This window comes from Astatotilapia calliptera, chromosome 3 (genome assembly GCF_964374335.1).
Source record: "Astatotilapia calliptera chromosome 3, fAstCal68.1, whole genome shotgun sequence".
Classification (NCBI taxonomy): Eukaryota; Metazoa; Chordata; class Actinopteri; order Cichliformes; family Cichlidae; genus Astatotilapia; species Astatotilapia calliptera.
The window spans coordinates 28,294,789-28,307,501 of record NC_137424.1 but is presented as its reverse complement, the minus strand read 5'-3'; the positions used below and the strand labels follow the sequence as shown (position 1 = coordinate 28,307,501).

The window sequence follows — 12,713 nt, the reverse complement described above, 5'->3', positions numbered from 1 at the left end:
CGTAACCGTTTAAGTAGCAAACACAGTCGTATATTTTATTTATTTTGTAGTGTATAAAACGCGATTGAATTAGTAGTAGTGGTAGTAGTAGTATCAGAATCAAATAGTACAACACGGCAGAGCATGTTGGTGAGGAAAGGCAGCTAGGAAGCCTGATCCTTCTAAAGAGTTACTGACAGACCTGAATGAGACTCTAATACCAAAAAAGTACTAATTCAGTCTGTCTGTGAAGGTCATCCAGGTCATTGTAGTCAAAGGAGCTTGCAAAGAAAAGCGTCTGGACTTCTTTAACTTGCTTGAAGACGTTTCACCTCTCATCCGAGAAGCTTCTTCAGTTCTAAGGTCAAATGGTGGAGAGTCCCAGATATAAACCTAGTGGGAGTTTCCCCCCACAGAGGGACAAAAGGACCCCCTGATGATCCTCTAATCGCCTGAGCCAAGGTGTGACACTGGGTGTGGGTCCCAATCAGCCAGAGTTTCGGGTGAGCTCTTTGTGAAACCTGGCCCCACCTTATCATGCGAATTCCTGAGGTCAGATGGCCCAGGATGTGAGTGGGCGTTAAGGCGTCTACTACTAATAAAAATGTCTTGGATAGTTTATACAGTCAAAATTCTGAGTTTTTCAACAAAAAGAACAGCATTAGCAGAATAATAAGAGCAATTTTTAAATGGTTAATTTAAAGTTCTTGTGGAGGTCTAAGAGCAAAGTATTACAATGATCAAGCCAGCCTGATAAAAAAAAATATATATATATAAGAAAGGATGCATATGGGAGACCTAAGATTGTAAAATGTACTTCAGATTTTGTTCTTAATTTGAAAATCAAAAGACAGATTATAGTCACTGATCACCGAGGTTCTTTTTTTTTGTCTCAACAGTGCATGCAGCTCAGTAAATTAACCAGAACCATCAAAACAGATTTAGAGCTTAAAGTCGTTTATACGTAAATCCTATATAGTAGTGATTTGTCGGTTGTGAAGGAAATGGCTCTTGCTTATTGCGAGCTGTGGTTTTTTTTTTTTTTTCTTTCTCTCACCGTCTCTCGCACTTTTTTCCGCTTGACTCCACACAGGAGCCTTGTGCTTTGCCTGGGAAGAGGGGGGAGGGGCGGTAGTTACACGCAGTAGCACAGGAGCAGAGCAGGAGGGAGAGACAGAGAAAGAGAGCCAGGGACAACAACTTCACATTAGAAAGGTATAGTAATCATCCACAACTATTTTCAGTTGCGGATGATAAAGGATTCAGAAAGTTTATTCATGCAGGCCCATATGACAGAGAATATGCATCTTCTTTTTGTTTTCATATTTTAATTTATATTTAATTGTGTTGTGGTTTGCAGTGTTTTGTGTTGTTTCACTTTAAATTTGTTTAAAAGGAAAAAGCTGAAAATTTAAATAGTTAAAAGCTGAACTGTGACTAGTTGGTTTTTGTAATATATGATTTATTTATTAAATTTTTTGTGGAGTGAATAAATAAAAGTATATTTACGATGGCCCCTAGAGACAAAGCACATACAAACTCCAAAACATGTAAAAACTCCAAAACACTTAAAAACTCCATAGCACGTACAAAACACAACAGAAGTGCTCCAGGATGCTGGGCGCAGTGTTGAGCTTTTGTTACCTAGTGGCTACACCAGCCAGGAAGTACCAACGACCGGATTTGGTGTGTGGTAGTAACAGGTAAATGAACATTGATTTTTAAATTATTTGAATATATATGAGTGTTTGTGTATAAATACACAAGCCATACACATAGGCTTTCAATTGTGTAATTTAAGTGATCTAGGTAGCTCTGTTTTGGCAGTTCAGTTAACGCTAGAAATGTGTTTTGGAGTTTGTACGTGTTTTGTCTCTAGGGGCCACCACATATATTTATATATAAACATATATAAATATAACCACTTTTTTTTACATTAGTAATTCCTTTTGTGCATAATTTTATGTTATTGTTAATAATAAATTAAAGCAACAAAACAACCTGAAGAGCCGGTTCAGAGCCGAAAGAGCCTCTAAAAAGAGCGGGAAATCCCATCACTACTATATAGGATGGCAGTTTGGAGGGCTGAAAGCCCTTATTTAGGTTGAACCAAGTTTTAATGCTGGATTATGTTTCAACAATTCAACAAATATAAAATTGTGATTGTGAGCTGTTTAAAGTCAGTGCGAAGAGTGTTATTTCTGAACTGAATAAAGTCTTGTAGTGCAGAAACATTACCAAACATAAAAAAAAAAGTAGTCCCATAAGCCAGACATAAACCTCTTATGTAAGGAAATCAGTGGGCTTATTACTAAGTCAGGTAATCCAAATCAATTTTATTTATAAAGCACTTTTTTAACCAAGTTTAGCAAAGTGCTGTACAAGGCACCAAAACATCATACAATAACAACAACAACAACAACAATAATGACGCTAATAATTAGACGGTAAAAACACACCACTTACATTTGAGTTAAAAGCTTCGGAATAAAAATTCTTTTTATGTCGCACTTTAAAAACTGACAATGATGGGGCCCTCTAACATGGGCAAAGCTATCATTCGTAGCTCAGATATGTATGGTGGTGCTGATCCATTAAAGGTTTTAAAACCAAATTATTAATCCTAAAAACAAACAGGGAGCCAGCGGGGGGAGGCAAGGTCAGAGGAAATGTGCTTCTGTTTCCAATTACAAGATGAGCCGGAGCATTTTAGACTAACTGTAGGCAAGCAAGGCGTGCTTTGCTAAGGCAAACACATTAGCCTGTGTTGTGATAAAAGCATGAATGAGATGTTCAAAATTTTGAAAAGATGAGGTGGATTTGATCTTGGATAAAAGCCTCAAGTAACTAGCTTTAATAGCACAATTTTTGTTAATCTAGTATATATAAAAACCATTCAGTTTTACACCAAGTTTAGTCACTGTTGGTTTAACATAACAGAGGGCCCAGGTCCAAGAGAGATGCAGCATACACACTTTGATATCATTCAGACTCTCCAGTAGTGCCTTAGAGGAGACAACATTTCTTTTTATAGACATATAAATTTGGGGTCATCCGTAAAATCCATAAAAATGGTTGGCAATGCAATGTTTTTTTTTGAAAAAGGCCATAAAGTCAAGCTTAAGTTGCTTTAGCTAGCCACCAGGTCTTCTAACTCTGCTAATTTATGTGATATTTTTTCTTGTGTGCTTGCTCTGTTCTGCTGTTGCTCTGTTCTCCTGTTTCCAGCAGGCAGGAAGGTCCCACGTCAAACTATATACTGCCAAATATAAATTGCTGCAAAAATAAAAGTTTTTTGAGTAAAGTGGTCCAGCCTGACATGTGGTTCATTTTTATACTTTCTCATATAAGCATACACTACCCTGCAAACTTGAGCACCCGCCCCTTTCCTGATGGGTGCCCAAAGTGCCCTTTTGTTGAGGCAACTTTATTTATTTTTTTATGTGTGTGTGCGTGCGGAGTCCTGTCTGTGCCCCTCAACAATAATATTTAACACAGTTTTGCTAAATAAAAGGATCTGGCTTGCATCAGTCACATGATCACATTTAACCAATGATCGCCCTTGATGGCAGAACGCGCTGGTTACGAGCCGGGAACGAGCTCACAGAGCGCACGCGCATTTGTTGCGGTCCGGAGCTGTAGGAGAAACACAAGTTAACTCAGAGACACAGACTGATGCCACAAAACCAGTAAGTAGGTGTACAGCGTACACTGTAGTGTGTAGCACCCAGGAGTATTGGCTTATTACGTACACGTTGGTAAGCTGTCTTGTGGCAACTGACGAACTGAAACAAACGAGCGTGCTGTGTGTGCAACAGCGCGACAAACATTACCTGTCCTTTTATTAACTGCACAAGTAGTGCTGGTCATAGCTACTGGCTACCTGTGTAAGGCTGTCATGGGTCTGTAGCTCTGTCACCGTTTTAGGGAACATATTTAGTTTTAACCCTTAGATGCACCCGTGGGGTCATTTTTCTTCAAAATCTTTAAAATGCAAAGTTGTAATATATTCATATTCCTGGTATTCCTCATAAAACATGTTTGTAACATGAGGCCATTTGCATTTTTATTTATTTTTTCATTAATTTTTAAAAAAATGCAGTTTTTGTATCACTACCCCACTCTTCCACAAGTGGGGTCAAAAAGGACCCCAAGCAGTTCCTATGGATTTTCTATGAAACTTTCATTCTTAGCAACTCTGACTGTCCCACTTATACTTCTGATGGATCAAGAATTAATTTTTACACAGTAACATACACGATTTAAAGTCAGGGCTGCACATAAGTGGTCCGCAGGTGTGCATTCGCTGTCAAAATAAAAGTATTCCCGGAAATTCAGAGACTACGCGCTTCTTTTGCGGTGGAGGAACACCAAAGTAATTGCTTACGGAGCTTGCTTCTTCGACATCTTTAGGAGTTCTGAACAAATGTCTGTCCTCCTCCAGAACATCTAATGTACGCAAACGAACGTTCCAACTTCTTATCTGGTGCGCGTCTTTTATTTTGACAACAAATGCGCACCTGCGGACTATTTATGTGCAGCCCTGTTTATAGTTTCCTGTGCATTTCAAACATTGACCTTTCTGATGTTTGGTTTTTTTTTTTTAATATTTAAAGTAACATGGCTGCTACGAGGCCAGCTGTGGACCTTGCCCTACAAATGATCCAGGACGGATGGGATGAAGAGCCCATCTGAGGCATTGACTCAGAATTTGACATCTCAGATATAGAGGACCCAGACTATTGTCGTCCCCCTCCCCCCGAACAAGACTAGTCAGGTACAGAGGAGTCCTCTGAAGAGGAAATGGATATTGAGTCTAACAGAATGAGCCCCTCTTACTGCTCTGGCCACAATATTCTGAATTAGTCAGCCAGGGCTTGCACCTGGGTTTAGTACTTTCTCCCCAGTAAGTGCATGGAAGATGTTCATGTCTGATAATATAATAGAAGAGGTGCTGACATGCACAAACATGGAGGCACAAAGAGTAGCCACAGACAGGGGAAAAGAGTGGAAAAATGTAATCAAACAAAAGCTCCTGGCCTTCATTTGATTGACCATTTTTGCAGGAAGTGAGAAGAACTGGGATGTACAAGTTGGTGTGTTTTTTGGGAGTCCTCTGCATAACCCATTGTACAAGGCCACTATGTCAATTCAAAGATTTAAAGATATTGACCGTTTCTTGCACTTTGATGACAAGAGGACCAGAGCCTACTGACTGAAAACAAACCACATGGCAGCTTTCTGCTACATATGGGGCCTGTTGCTGGTCAACTGCAGGCAGAAATTCATCCTCAGTGATTGTGTTACAGTGGATGAACAACTTGTGCCTTTCAGAGGGAAGACCCAGCTTCTGCAGTATATGCAGAGCAAGCATACAAAAGTGATACAAGCGATAGAAAAACTGCAATTTCTTAAAATTAATGAAAAAAGAAATAAAAATGTAAAGTGCCTCATGTCACAAACATGTTTTATGAGGAATACCTCAAATATGAGAATGTTACAACTCTTCATTTTAAAGCTTTTGAAGAATAACAACCGAGTTTGTAGCAAAATGCATTAATTCTATTTGGGGTCATTTTTGACCCCACTCGTGGAAGAGTGTAGGTATTGGTAGGTTGTGCATCCAAGGGTTAAAGTAAGTTACAGAGCTTTTCCTGCCCTTCTGGGGGGATTATATTTCACTAAAAAACGATCTAATATGCATGTCCACATAATTATGCATTATTATAATTATAATATATTAAAAAACACACGCTGTATTTTAAAGAACATACATTAAGAAGCAGATTATATCAGATTTATATTTTAAATAAGACAAAATTTGGATTTTACAGCAGTAAAATGATTGTATCACTACAGTTTAAAAAAGTAATAAGCTTTGCCCCTGCACAGAGTGGATAGTGAAAGAAATGGAATCATCATAAATACATTATTTCATATTTATTACTTCCCCCTCCTCATTGCTTTATTATTGTAGCTCTAGTAATAAATAATAATGTAAGGATTCTGGATCAGCACCATGATGCCCACAGTATATTCAGTATTCTGAAGAAGGTCTAAAAATGTCACTGTGTGTGCGTGCATGTGTGTGTTTTATTTAGATGGATTTTTAAAAAAAATATTACTCATGATATAACATTGTCCAGACATGGCTGGTAAGGACATGAGGAGGAAACAGTAGGAGCTGTGTGAGGCTACTAAAGGCAGGGCTATAACATTTTTCTGTCATCATTTAGATTAAGTGCAAGAGTTGTTAGCTGTGGATAATTAAATTATAGTTTATTGCAATAGCAAGTTGTGCCTTGTTCTCACATAGCAAGTGGAGAGATATATATGAAATGATGGGATGGAAGGTAGAAGAGAAGCAAAGAGTGATTCACAGGCAGAGCCTAAATTATTTCTCACAGTTTTTTGTTGCCTTATGGTTCCAAGCGCTGTCACCAATCTTTGCATTTTGTTATTATCTCATGACACTTGTTTAATCAGCTACCATCTCTCCTGTGGACTTTTTAATGTTTACAGTCTCAGATCAGCACAGCCCTGCCCTCCAGCACTATCCACAGCAACCCCTCAACAGCAACATTGTACCCATCAGGTAAAACATCGGCTACGTTTGCTTTGCCTTGTTGCCCATATTAGATTCTTGATGAATGTGTTGTTGTTATTCAGCCTGGTTCAATGTGCCCCTTTTTAACTTTGAGCACCCGCCCCTTTAAACCTCTCTGCACGGCCCTGCTCATTGTTGCCCCTTTACTGCACCTGTTGCAGTCAGCTGAAAGTGACTGACCGGGTCTCAGAAGTTTAATCGACCTGATGCTATACTCTGATTAAAACGCGTTCCTTTTTCATTTATTTGAGCAGACAAACACATGCACACACAAACTTGTGAGCAGTTATAGGTGAAATGTGGCTCCATTATGAGAGTTGTGACAGTCAAATTGCCTATATCTTCCACCGTGCTCCTGTGAATGACATTTCCACTTACAGCCTGGTATTTGAAGATGTGTTGTCACTCTGTCTGCTTCCCATCAGCGAATCAGCTTCATTCTACATGAAATTAAACCTTGCATCATTTTTCTGTCTCTTTATGTCACACACACAATTCAAGTTCCTTTTCATTTCCTCTGTCGTCCTCCTCTTCTTTCAGAGCACATCTGACAAGGTGGAGCTAATTGATCAGCCTGCCATTTTCTCTGCCCCCCCCCAGCCCTGTGACTCCACCTGTTCACATTTCTCTGTCACTGCCTTAAAGGGCTGGAAAAGTGAGGAGGGAAATGACTCCATTTTGCAGTAAGCGGAGCAGACATGTTGGCTCTTCCTCATTAGGAGGGGGTTTGTTTCATGAGGTGGAGCACAGATCCTTCTTGTTTCTGCTTTGATGAGGCTGCTCAGTGTCAGACTTTGATGTCTGTCATTAATGAACCTCTTTAAACATTTTTGACTCAGGCAGCTTGGTGCTGCTGAAAGCTTAGCAGCAGCTACTCTCACTGACTAAAACCATCAGACAGAAGCTTTAACCCAGTTTCTTTTTTCATGTGTAAAAGCATGTTCAAGGCTTTTCACCAAGATGTTCTCGCATTCTAGCAGCTTTTGTTGAGACATCTGAATTTAAGCTGAGTTAAGTTTAGCACTTGGTGCAGAGTACAGTCAGCCAGAGAGGGCTGCTTCTCCTCAAGCTATTGAGATGTTATCCGAGGCACAATCTCAGTAATCTGAAGTTTACAACAGGGAGTTATTACACCCTGAGGCTGTTAAGCATTGTTGGAAAAACCAAAGCATACTTTTATTTATATTTCAGAAGGAAAACATTTCTTTTCGACAGTTATATCTATTAAAAAATACATTATTATTAAGTGAGCTCTTTTTTCATAATGAACAACTTTTAATTTGGTGCAACTAACTACAACTTGAAGCTGGCTTACAAACTTAAGTGCATTAAAAAGCACTCTAAACACCCCGTAAAAGGAAACTCGAGGTGAGCATGAACGCACTGTCAAGCACATATGCATGCAGTTTGAACTTTGGTGGACATACTACTAAATTTTATTTTGCTACAAAGTCACTGACCCATTTAAAGCACTTTCAGATTTGACAGGTCTATGCATGGAGTTTTATGTCCCAGTCTCCATTCACATAGAGAATTATAACTCTATAATGCAACACAATGGTGACCTTTCCAGGGTGTACCCCACCTTTTCGCTCAGTCACAGCTGGGATAGGGTCCAGCACAGCCACGACTCTGAGATGGACAAGCAGAACAGATTCAGTTCACAACAGCAATTGCTTCAAGGGACTTTATATTGTAAGGTTAATTTTTCATGTATTCACACAGGCTCCTAACTGATTTTTTTGATAGGTCTCATCTATTTTGTTGACCCTCATTCTTGCCGCTCTTCAATCTTTCTTCTTTTCCAAAGTTTGATAGAGGCGACACGATGAGTGTGTTTGTCAGGCGCCTATTTGGGTTAAGGCTTTAGTCCTCATGAATAATCATGATGAGCCCCCAGCCTTGGGGATAGTGCAGCAGACAGACTGTTTGTTTACCAGTGATGTTGCAGCAACTCGCCTCTAAACCTAATGTGCCAAAATAGCAGAAAAAGGAATTGGAGGCGGCTGATGGTAGTCAGGCACAAATGAGGGGCCTAGGCACTGAAGGAGAGCATGAACACAAGGGCACAGAGGAAAATAAACCTCACTTCAAAGTTGCTCATACTGGAAGAAAGGTCGAGAGCCGGTGGGTGGATACAGATTGAAAGTTTGTTGTTTTTTTTGTTTTTTGCGCAAACTGGAAGACAACATATTCAAGGTTGTTCAATTATTCATGTGTGGGGATTCACTCCAAGCCCTTTTACTTCCCATCCAACAAGACTAACAAGACCTTCACAGTATTACCAAGGGGATGTTTGTTTACACAGATCAGATCGAGGGCAGGAAAATAGTTCGCTTGGGTCAGATGATTGCCACAGAGTTTGATGGGCATAGTGTGTAGGCCACCAGCAGGGGGCAATCAAGTACATATTTTAATGAATGGCCTGGGAGCAGTTTCGGTGACATGAGAATCAGCGAGGAGAGTGCATGCTATGGACAACAAAGCCTGGAGGGACTCTTTCACAGTGTTAGTGACACTTGCAGGACAGCCGGGTTCTCGGAGGAGCACTTTCATTCTTTTTTTTGGTATTTCTCTGAGAGCAGCTCATACAGTGAGCGCTGAACGCGCAGAAAGAGGGAGAGGGACCCTGTCAACAGCACTATTTGTACAGCCCATCACTTTGTGTAATGGAGAGGGAGAGTGCTCTGGTGCTGCATAACTGCTAAATGCAAAACTTCAGTCAAATGAAAAGAATTTGTTCTCAGAAGATCCCGGGGTCTTTAAGCTTAGTAATGTACTAGCAGTGAATTGCATCACCCACTTAAATTCTCATAACTGCTAGTTTCAAACTAGGGATCTGAATTAGGCAGTAATAAGAGATGTCTTAGTTTGTAAAGCCTTCAGTAATGTACAAATCAGTTACAAAGCAGAAAGCATTCAGTGATGTAAATAGGATGTTTCAGTATAAGTTACATGTGGCGGGGCGTGGTTTTCCGGTGCTGCTGCAGGTGCGATTGACCCACCTGAGCGGCATCTGCAATCACGCCTCGCCGGCTTAAAAGTTCTGAGTTTTTGGCGAATGTTGTTGTTGTGGTTGTTATGTAGAGCTGGCAGCGGGAGAGCTCTGTGTGTATTGTGGACAGCCACCCTCAAAGTATTAATGAAAGTGATCAAAATGCCACTGGGTCTGCCGTAGTCATTTACATTACATTATAATGTTTAATTTCATGCTTTGGATAGCAGGCAAAAAATATCACTGCAAAGCTGATGCACCTTATTATACACTCTCCGGTAGCGTGTGTTTAGCCCTGTTTACTGGTCATAGTCTCTATGTTCCTCTTTTCTCACCTGATCAACCACAATAGTCACGGTACATAGTAGGCCCTCCCTGAGCCTGTTTCCACTTAAGGTCTTTTGCTTTTAGAAGGGAGTTCTTCCTCCCCACTGTTCAATTTACTCAGTTTTATTTATATTGCATCATTTTACAAGAGTTACCTCAAGGCACGGCTATGCAGTGATGTTTGAGGGGGCAGGTGCTCAAAGTTAAAAGGGGGACCAGGCTGAATAACAACAACCCACGTTCATCAAGAATCCAATATGGAATCGCCATAGGAGAGATGGTGGCTGATTAAAGAAGTGTTATGAGATAATAATAAAATGCAAAGAATGGCGACAATGCTTGGAACCATAAGGCAACCAATTTAAAAAAAAACAACAGTGGGAAATAAAAGAATGGATATTAGACCCAAACCCAGTGATTTATGACCTAGGAAGTAATAAAAGAAGTAATAATACATAGGGTGGCCATACAAAATATGATATTAATAAACAATATAATATTAATATAATTATGATATTTAATAACTCTTTAATTTTCAATTTTTTCAAAAAATATGATCATGCAAAAATATACATTTTTTATCATCAAAAGCAATTTTCTCATTTCAAGCCATATATAAATAAAACCACTTTTTTTTTTTTTTACACTAGTAATTCCTTTGGTGCATAATTTTATATTATTGTTAATAATAAAATAATTAAAGCAACAAAACAACCTGAAGATCCGGTTCGGAGTCGAAAGAGTCGAGCCGACTCATCTTTTTAGTCAGGCGAGCCGAAAGAGCCGGTTCTCAAATTGACAAATTTGTGGTGTTGCCACAGCACCTCACTTTCTTGCCACATGTATCGCAAACCACGTCTCGGCTGTTTGTGGATGTAAAATACGTTCGCACATAACTCCAATTACGCTCAGCCATTGTTGTGAGTGCGCACGCCAAGGGTCTGCCACATTTATACAGCCATATTTCGCACATGACTATGAAAGGCGGAAGAGGAAGTAGTTCCTTCCAATTGTAGACAATCCGAATGAAATAGGTTATTTCCACTGTGTTCCTGTTAATGATAAACTACAAATTTACCCTAAGTTACTAAAATATCCATATTTTAATGTGAGAATCAATTCTAGAACATAAATGACTGGTATCGGAGGAATTGATATTTCAGTATCGATCCGCACATCACTAGTCTCCAGCCAGATCAAAAACTGGCGTCGCTTTCCCTCTGTGCATATCAATCGGTAAGCGTTAATCTTCCTGTCTAACTACATTTTTGCATTTTCCTTTTGACCATTCTGTCAATCCTTTCATTTCAAAAAATATCACAATGGTTTGTAACACATACAATACACTTTTTTAAAAAATATCTAAAAACTCTAGTTTAACTCCCGTGACAGTTTATACATTACATGTCTACATCACCTATCATGGCCTCATCAGGTATCTCATATCATCTTGTTATTGTTATGTTATGCTCCTTTGATATTTCACTAGTTTGCGTGTTTAAAACTATTTTTGTTTTTCTTTATATTTAGACTCTGATTTAAGCCAGATGTGTTAACCTGATCCCTGCGGAACACCAGCTCTGCTTGGATTTTGACCCCGAGTGACCACATGTTGTTTCCAGCCTGATTTTGCCTGAAATGCTGCGAGTCTCGTTCGAAAGATTGCGCCCAAGACAAACTCCGCCTCTGAGGCGTGCCTACTTTCATCAGTGAGATATCAGAGCCGGGCTCCACATATCCAATCAGGAGCACGACCAAGACAGCTTTTGAGATTTTGCAAACTCTCCAGAAATATACAAGTCCTTACCAACTGCTCTGCAACCCAGTGTTTGTGGTCCCCTCACCAACATCGCTTTTGAGATATTTTTCATGAACCACCAAAAGACCCATTTTAACCACCAGTACAGAAGACTGCATTTGGATCTGAGGGCAGCAGCGGGGACAAATGATTGTGAAGAAGCGACGGACATTTCATGGCTGGTCTTAGATCATTGTGAGTTATTGTGTCTTATGGTGAAAAGTACATAGTTTTGCAAGTGGAATACAAGCACTGTGGAAAAAGTAAACGTGTGTAAGTTCTCTAAAACTGTTTTGTGAACGCTTTGCTCCCTACGTTATGCTTTGAAAATGTGATATATGTAATGTGATCGTCAAAGAACATGATTTTTTTTTCTTTTTTTTAAAACTTTTATTCGTATGCTTTTAAAACTATGTCAGATTATAACATACAAATAGGTTTTTAAGATGATGTTTTTCTTGCACCATGTGTAATTTTTATAGACACCTTCTTCATCAAAATCGGACCTGTTGCCGATTGGCTGTGTCGGACCCACCGGGCCCGCCCCCGTGATATGTGATTGGTAGCCGCTGAAGGTAGGCGAGTTGCTCTCGGGCGCAAAGTTTCGAAAAGAGGTAGGCAGCATTTTGCTAGTAGTGATGGGATGCTCTTTTTAGAGAACAGCTCTTTAGGCTCACCTCACTAAAAAGAGCCGACTCTTTCGGCTCCGAACCGGATCTTCAGGTTGTTTTGTTGCTTTAATTAATTTATTATTAACAATAATATAAAATTATGCACAAAAAGAATTACTAATGTAAAAAAAGTGGTTATATTTATATATGTTTATATATAAATATATGTGGAGGCCCCTAGAGACAAAACACGTACAAACTCCAAAACACATTCCTAGAGTTAACTGAACTTCCAAAACAGAGCTACCTAGATCACTTAAATTACACAATTGAAAGCCTATGTGTATGGTTTGTGTATTTATACACAAGCACTCATATATATTCAAATAATTAAAA

General features: G+C 39.4%; 1 long non-coding RNA gene across 1 annotated transcript; it reads left to right on the top strand.

Moving 5' to 3' along the window:
• Positions 1-6,498: 6,498 nt before the first annotated feature.
• LOC145426216 (uncharacterized) lies at positions 6,499-12,313 on the top strand. The gene is made up of 3 exons (XR_013906942.1): positions 6,499-6,574; positions 11,439-11,901; positions 12,189-12,313. It is a non-coding gene; the product is annotated as an uncharacterized LOC145426216 (long non-coding RNA).
• The last annotated feature ends 400 nt before the right edge of the window (positions 12,314-12,713 follow it).